The sequence below is a fragment of the Octodon degus genome, unplaced genomic scaffold (assembly GCF_000260255.1).
Source record: "Octodon degus isolate 3935 unplaced genomic scaffold, OctDeg1.0 scaffold00012, whole genome shotgun sequence".
NCBI classification, from domain to species: domain Eukaryota; kingdom Metazoa; phylum Chordata; class Mammalia; order Rodentia; family Octodontidae; genus Octodon; species Octodon degus.
In genome coordinates, this window is record NW_004524588.1 from 24,874,512 (window position 1) to 24,881,755 (window position 7,244).

The window sequence follows — 7,244 nt, forward strand, 5'->3', positions numbered from 1 at the left end:
TTTGGGTTTTTTGCCAATTTAAATATTTTTATTAAAGACTTTGCTTTTTCACTTATAGCACAGTGCTTAAAGTGCAACGCTGTTTCCTGTGTGCATGTTCCGTTATTCAAATAATGAGAATACCCAGTACTTTACTATAGCAGGTCAACTTTTAACTACCACAGAATTTGCTACAAATTTAGGTCTTTCAATTTCATTGGTTGTGGAAGAATGCTATATTTATATTTAAGATTGACTTAATCAACCTCTTCAATGGTGGGCCCTGAGGAAGCACCACCAGGGGGAGGAGCTCTTCCACCAGGGAAGCCCCAGGTGTTCCTCCAGGCCTGCCACCTGCACTCTGGCACAGCTTGGTGACGATGGGATTGCAGACTTCCTTGAGCTCCTTCTGCTGATGGTCAAATTCTTCTTTCTCTGAAGTCTGATTCTTATCCAGCCAGTTGATTATTCATTACACTTGTCAATAATCTTCTGTTTATCTTCACCATTAATCTTGTCATGAAGCTTCTCATCTTCAACAGTTGCTTTCATATTGAAAGCATAGGACTCCAGTGAGTTCTTGGAGGACCCTGTGCCCCTTTGCTTCTCATCTCCAGCTTTGTGCTTCTCTGCATCCTGCACCATACATTCTATGGCCTCCTTGCTCAAATAGCCCTTATCACTAGTGATGGTAATCTTGTTCTCTTTTCCTGTACTTTTGACTGCAAACACTGAGTATGCCAATGGCATCAATACCAAAAGTTACTTCAATCTGAGGAACACCACACGGTGCAGGAGGTATGCCTGTGAGTTTAAACTTGCCAAGCAGGTTGTTATCCTTGGTCATGGATCACTCACCTTTGTACACCTGAATGAGCATGCCAGGCTAGTTGTCTGCGCAGGTAGTGAAGGTCAGGATCTGCTTGGTAGGAATGGTGGTATTGCACTTGATGAGGACTGTCATGACACCACCAGCAGTTTCCATACCAAGAGAAAGAGGAGTGACATCCAACAGTAGCAAATCTTGGACATCAGAACTGTCTCCATATAAAATGGCTGCCTGAACAGCTGCACCATAAGCAACAGCCTCATCAGAATTGATGCTCTTATCCAATTCTTTTCTAATGAAGAAGTCCTGCAGGAGCTTCAAGATCTTGGGGATACAACTATAACCACCCTCTAGGACAATGTCATGGATCTGAGACTTGTCCAGTTTAGCATCTTGAAGAGCCTTCTCCACAGGGTCCAGAGTGCCACAGAACAGGTGAGCATTCAGCTCCTCAAACCAAGCACAAGTAATGGAGGTGTAGAAGTCGATTCCTTCCTAGAGGGAACGAATCTCAGTACTGGCTTGGGTGCTAGAAGAGAGGGTACTCTTAGCTCACTCATGCAGTATGAAGACAGCAGACAGCTCTTTTGTTCTCACTAATGTCCTTCTTGTGCTTGTGCTTGAATTCATCAATAAAATGATAGATCATTCAATTGTCAAAATCTTCTCCACTTAAGTGGGTGTCTCCAGCTGTAGATTTCACATCAAAGACTCCATCTTCAATAGTGATGATGGGCACATCAAAAGTGCCACCTGCTAAGTAAAAAATCAGCATATTTCTTTCAGCTCCAACCTTCTTGTCTAAGCCATAAGCAACAGCAGCAGCAGTTGGTTCACTGATAATTCTAAGTACCAGCAATAGTTCCAGAATCTTTGGTTGCCTGACGCTGAGAGTCCTTAAAGTAAGCTGGCACAGTGACCACAGCATTGGTAACAGCCTTCCCTAGATAAGCTTCTGCAATCTCCTTCATCTCTGTCAGCACCGCAGAAGACACCTCCTCTGGGTAGAAGCTCTTTGTCTCTCCTATGCATTCTACTTGAACCTTGGGCCTGCCTGCATCACTCACCACCATGAAGGACCAGTGCTTCATATCAGACTGGGCAAAAGCATCATCAAATCTACATCCAATCAGATGTTTACCATCAAAAACTGTGTTGGTGGGGTTCATAGCCACTTGATGTTTTGCAGCATCTCCAATCAGTCGCTCTGTGTCAGTGAAAGCGACATAGCTTGTAGTGGTTTGATTTCCCTGATCATTGGCAATTACCTCCGGTTTTCTGTGCTGGAAGACACCCACACAGGAGTAGGTGGTGCCCAGATCAATGCCAACTGTGGGTTCCTTCGACGTGGTTGCTTGCATATAGGCCTGGCTGTGCTAGCGAAGATGGCACACAAGAAGCCCCTCACCTACCGGCGCATTCAATGGGCACATCAGGCATTTGATCCACTTCTATTTTGTTATACCCACTTGTTAGTAATTGTTTCGATGTTACTTTCATTTTGTCATGTATTGTGTCCCTATGCTGAGATATCTCTGCCACTTTCATAATTGTGCCCTTCTTATTAAGCTGCTTCTGGACAATATTTGTTGGAGACTAGTTCATGGAACACTTTTGGTTTGATTCTAGCTGGGCACCACTGTGTGTTTGTTCGTGTAGCGCCTTTAGCTGAGGTTAACAAATCGGGGCACAACAGGTACCATGGAAGAAACAGGACACATCCGTAGTCCAGGCTGGTGTGGTGCAGACTGCAGTGGGTGTAGGGTGCTCAGTGCATGACTGCTTCTGCCGTGAGAATGGCAAACACTGCGGGGCAGCTGGTGTCCATCAGATATACTTGGCGTTGTTACGTGCTGTATCAAAGCCCTCTGCTTCCAGCAGCCCCATCAGTGGTGAGGGACCTGAAGCAGTGTTCTCTGGCTGATCGATGGGTGAGTCCTCCTGCTGCACAGGAAGAGGAGTGAAGGCAACCACACCATCCCTTGTAGCACTCACATCCTGTCCTGACAGCAGTGCATTCTCAGGTAACCTGTGAATGTCATAGGTGTCTAGCAGAAAAAATCTACTCCTTTAATCACACTATATGGTACCCAGAGAGCTTGGATGGCAGTTCTTACTGAGCCTGTGTGAGGTAGCAGTGCTCCAGTCAGTTTCATAGAGTATCTGTGGGATCCCAGAGATGAGCAAAAACATAGGCTTTCTGATGATGAAAGCAATTCAAATTTTCACAACAGCTTCCTTCCCTGAATGGCACCCATTGGGATAGAGGGGGCTGATGTGAAATCTTTTTTCAGAACAAGGTTGTTGTAAAGATTTTCGGTTACTTACGCAAGTAGCCTGAAAGCCTGTAAAGAAGGTGAAAGTTTCCAGAAGCTGGGCCTCTTGCCACTGACACTTGAGGCATTTCCTAAGAGTCCCTCTTTTATCCTGACTATTGCATGGAGAAAACTCTTCCTCCACTGACTGTATAGCTGGATGGTAGATGTAGAGATATGTTGCTTTTCTTTTCTTAATGTTGTCCCAGATCTTGGAAATGTACAAGGTATATTTTCATTCTTACTGATGTCCAGTATTTTCCAGGGGTAAGAATACAGCCCTACCCACTACTTTGGTTCTTGTCTTTTTTTTCATAAACAAAGCTTTATTCTTTGATTGAAAAATATAATGCGATTGATAATGTTGGATTAAGATTATTCTGAGAAATGGATTATTAGAAACAAAAGAACATATAATTAGTAACCAGAAGTCAATATAGAAAATATCTACATTGTAAAGGAAGCAAAGAGAAAAATATGAGAATGGAAAATAGGAGGATGATTAGATCATTGAAGGGATATCTGGTGGAGCCTCAGCCTGGGGGGCGTCAGTGGGGCAGGCATAGAATGTGCATGCAGATGTTTCCGGTCGAAACTCTAGCCCGCTGATGACCCGAGGTACTGCTGCAAAAAGGACACACAGACACTGCTACTGTGGAACACGTACTGAAGCTGCAACTTTGGAAGTATGTCATTGTGTCTCAGAGACTGAATCGAATCAGAGTGCTGGTGGCTATGGTTCCATCACCACTGAATTTGTGTCCTGTCATTGACGCAAGCCAAGAAGATGAACTAACAGTCGTAATTTGCCATGGTTAAGCAGGCTGGTCTGGCGTACTGTAGGTTTTAGGAGAGAGGAAGGAGAATGTTTCCTTACTGAAGCTTTTCCTTCTCCAGTTTAATCGATACTCCATATGGAGAATCTCCTTATTTAAAGAGCCATAAGAGGGAAAAGGACCATCTTCATTCTGTGGGAAGTCATGCTGAAGTTGGGGAGCAGGAAAACATCTGGCAAATGTGCTGCTGAATTTGCCATCTGGAACCTAGTTTCTCTCAAAACAAACAAACAAACAAACAAAAAGATAAACATAAACTGATTATGCTTTATTTTTAGAATGCAATTTTTTCATTCTTTGTTTTAAATTATCACGCTAAAAGCAAATGCTTTTCAGCAAATACAGATAACATTAAGGACTTCCAAGCATATTCATTTAGCTTTTTAAATCATAATCCTGTCAGAAAATCTATGAAGTTAGAAAAAAAAATTTATCATTATTATTTTAGCTGAGAGAACTGGGCCTGAGAGTTTCTAAGTCAGGGTTAGAGATCTGCATTACAGATAACAAAAGAGCAGGACCCGAACCTGCCCTGCAGTCGCCCGATCTATGTATTATACTTTCCGTAGTACATCAGTTTATGAGTGTTTCCTGATAGCATTTGAAGTAGAGATTTAGAGCAATTCATACCAGTATCCTACTGCTAGTCTGTCAATTCAAACTAAAACCTATCTTTATTGCTACTTACGTAGTATAATTTTACTGTGGTGCCTTTTCCCCTTATGCTTATGTACTATTTTCTCATAGGAATTAAAACACTTTGCAGACATTATCCAATTAAACCACACACATTTTCCTTTGAGGTAGATATGGAGTAACTGTTAATCATTTTCTCTTCTAAATTTATATCTCCATTAAGAGCTATGGAGGGCTTGGCTAAATGATAGCATATAATTAGCCTTTTTAGATTTACAGGGGAAGAAAATCTCATACCACGAGGGCAGCCTCCATTAAATTTATATAATAGCAATAGAAGGGAAAAGCTTAGAAATAACAGTTTAAAAATTGAGCTTTGACTCATACTGTGAGAACTAATTGGTAGGAAGAAATCCACCATTATTGCTGGGTATTACAGAAGTTTATACTTTTACATCATATTTTGTTTTTAAATTTAATGTAAATATACAAACACGAAAACCTTTTATTGAATTTCCTTCAACTTTGTAGGAACTATGGAACCTCAGATATATTCAAAATTGAAGCATAACTTTTTCTAATAATTTGAATAAAGAAGTTAATTATAAAAGTCCATTTTAAAAAATATACAGGGTCTACAGTGTCTCACTACATAGCCTGGACTCATAGTGATCCTCCTGTTTTCAGCATCCCAAATGCTGGGATTACAGGCATGCACCACCATTCCTAGTCTGAAAAGTCCATATTTTTATAACTATTTTGCTAATATTATTTCAAAAACATGATTTATTAAAAAGAAATGTTTGATGTATGGCTTTTTCCTTAATATCATATATTTCCCTTGTCATTCATTGTCCTAAACTTACATTGTCCCTGGAAATCTGCCCTTCAACTGCTTTGTTATTATTTTTTCCTTTTGTAGTTCATTTTACATTATTGAAATAAAAGAACTTAAAGGTTGTTGTACATATTGCAAATAAATGTGCTTGTAAGTCTATGTGATATCATTTTCAAAATATGAATTATATAATAATTATGAACACACAGAAAATATTTTGTTAAGTGAGTCCACTGACTTGTGAAAACAGCACACTCCCTCAGTTTTCTACTTTTTGTTTTGTTTTGAAATGTATTTTGGATAGCGTCTCACCATGCCGCTCGGACTCATAGCGGTCCTCCTGTTTTCGGCCTCCCCAGCTCTGGGATTACAAGCGCGCGCCGGCACGCCGGGCGGCCGGCTCCTGGGGGCGGGGCTGGGGCGGCCTGCGGTGCCCGGGAAGGAACCCGCCTAAGCGGAGCTAAGTCCGCTGAGCTGTCTCGCTGGCCCGTAATTTCCTACTTTGACAATTGTACCATGTATTGGAACTTCATCCTTCTTCAAGGTGCGTTAGAGAATTTTTGTATTTCTTTTGTCGTATATAAATATAGTCATTATGTGTCCTAATACAATATTAGGTTCCATTTGTGGCTTTAACCGTGCCTCTGTTCTAACATTTTGTGTTTGTCTTCTTCAATCCCTTATCTTTTGTCATTAATCTCGGCGTATTCATTTGAACTGCTGACCTAGAACTGTAAGGACATGCTGAACACAGAGTATGAAAAATGTGTAATTTGGTGAGAGGTAAGTGAATTTTCTCTTTGCTAAAATGTGGACAGGGTTTGAAATTGTAGCCATAACTCAAGAATTATGAATGAAAGTCTCCATCTCACTCCTAAACCTAAAAGGATGACGGCACGTTCAGCACGGCTCTTGGAGTTCCTGCGGAGGAGGACAGTGGGAGAAATAAAGCCCAGAGTCGGGACACAGCAAGACAGGTCGGAGGAGCCCACCTCTGGGTGGGAGGGAGCGCGTGCCGGGCCACGCAGCACACTGTGCACCCACCCGGCGCAGGTCGTGGCGAGCTCTGCCCGCACGCGCTCTGCCCGCACGCGCTCTGCCCGCACGCGCTCTGCCCTCTCTACCCGCACGCGCTCTGCCCGCACGCTCTCTGCCCGCACACTCTCTGCCCGCACGCGCTCTGCCCGCTCTGCCCGGTCTGCCCGCTCTGCCCGCTCTGCCCGCACGCGCTCTACCCGCTCTGCCCGGTCTGCCCGCTCTGCCCGCACGCGCTCTGCCCGCTCTGCCCGCACGCGCTGTGCCAGCACGCACTCTGCCCACTCTGCCCGCATGCTCTCTGCCCGCACGCACTCTGCCCGCTCTGCCCGCACGCGTTCTGCCCGCTCTGCCCGCACGCTCTCTGCCCGCACGCGCTCTGCCCTCTCTGCCCGCTCTGCCCGCACGCGCTCTGCCTGCTCTGCCCGCTCTGCCCGCTCTGCCCACTCTGCCCGCACGCGCTCTGCCTGCTCTGCCCGCACGCTATCTGCCCGCACGCGCTCTGCCCGCTCTGCCCGCACGCGCTCTGCCCTTTCTGCCCACACGCGCTCTGTCCGCACGCACTCTGCCCACTCTGCCCGCACGCACTCTGCCCTCTCTGCCCGCTCTGCCCTCTCTGCCCGCTCTGCCCTCTCTGCCCGCTCTGCCCGCACGCGCTCTGCCCGCACGAGCTCTGCCCGCTCTGCCCGCACGCGCTCTACCCGCTCTGCCCGCTCGCGCTCTGCCCGCTCTGCCCGCACGCTCTCTGCCCGCACGCGCTCTACCCGCTCTGCCCG

The 7,244-nt window shown here is 45.2% G+C and overlaps 1 pseudogene; it reads right to left on the bottom strand.

The window, feature by feature from the left end:
• Window positions 1-236: 236 nt before the first annotated feature.
• LOC101592485 lies at window positions 237-2,169 on the bottom strand (annotated as a pseudogene).
• Between the last annotated feature and the right edge of the window lie 5,075 nt (window positions 2,170-7,244).